Consider the following 1157-nt stretch of genomic DNA (forward strand, 5'->3'; position numbering starts at 1 on the left):
AAGCGGAGCTTCAACTTCCTTTGAATCTGAACCTAAGAGAACCTTCTTAAGATTAAGAAGGGAGGCAAAAGAAAAACGTGTAGTGGGTGCTGAAGAAGAAGAGGAACATTTGGAAGAATACTTTGAAACAACCATGGAGGACCATCGCGAGGAAAAGGTGCACAACCATGGTGGAGGAGGTAGAGCAAATCCTGGTGGGGAAGATAGAAGAGTCTTGGGCTCTTACATTAACCCAAACCCAGGGAACTGCGAAAGTAGCATCCAAAAACCAACCATCCATGCCAACAACTTTGAACTAAAGCCACAGCTCATCACCCTCGTTCAGAACAATTGCTCGTTCGGAGGAGGTGTTCATGAAGACCCCAACCAACACTTAAACACATTCCTGAGAACATGTGACACAGTGAAGTCCAATGGCGTTCAACCTGACGCCTATAGACTGTTATTGTTCCCATTCTCTCTCAGAGACAAGGCAACCAAGTGGTTGGAGTCTTTTCCAAAGGAGAGCTTGACAACTTGGGATGATGTTATGAACAAATTCTTAGCAAGATTTTACCCCCCTCAACGAGTCAATCAGCTGAGAGCTGAGGTCCAAAATTTCAGGCAACAAGATGGTGAGACTCTATATGAAGCATGGGAGAGGTTTAAAGACCTAACAAGGAGATGTCCATCTGATATGTTCAATGAATGGGTGCAGCTGCACATCTTCTATGAAGGACTGTCATATGAATCTAAGAAGGCCGTAGACCATTCATCCGGAGGTTCTTTAAACAAGAAGAAGACCATTGAGGAAGCCATAGATGTCATTGAAACTGTAGCTGAGAATGACTACTTCTATGCTTCCGAAAGAGGGAACACTAGAGGAGTAATGGAGATGAACAATGTAGATGCTCTGCTTGCTCAAAACAAGCTCATCACCAAGCAGCTAGCTGACCTCACCAAGAAGATGGAGAGAAGTCAAGTAGCAGCGATCACCACTTCAACTCAATAGGAAGCAAGTGAAGAGGAAGAAGGCACTCAGGAGCAAGCCAACTACATTGGGAATTCACATAGACACAACCATGATCCATACTCCAAGACCTACAACCCTGGATGGAGGAATCACCCAAACTTTGGGTGGGGTAATCAACAAGACCAAGGCCAAGACCAGAGACGTC

The 1157-nt window shown here is 45.0% G+C and overlaps 1 non-coding gene across 1 annotated transcript; it reads right to left on the reverse strand.

Annotated features, from left to right (window-relative positions):
* Nucleotides 1-575: 575 nt before the first annotated feature.
* On the reverse strand, nt 576-681 carry LOC127745231 (small nucleolar RNA R71). Its single transcript, XR_008006428.1, has one exon. It is a non-coding gene; the product is annotated as a small nucleolar RNA R71 (small nucleolar RNA).
* Between the last annotated feature and the right edge of the window lie 476 nt (nt 682-1157).

The sequence above is a fragment of the Arachis duranensis genome, chromosome 2, assembly GCF_000817695.3.
Source record: "Arachis duranensis cultivar V14167 chromosome 2, aradu.V14167.gnm2.J7QH, whole genome shotgun sequence".
Taxonomy (NCBI): Eukaryota; Viridiplantae; Streptophyta; class Magnoliopsida; order Fabales; family Fabaceae; genus Arachis; species Arachis duranensis.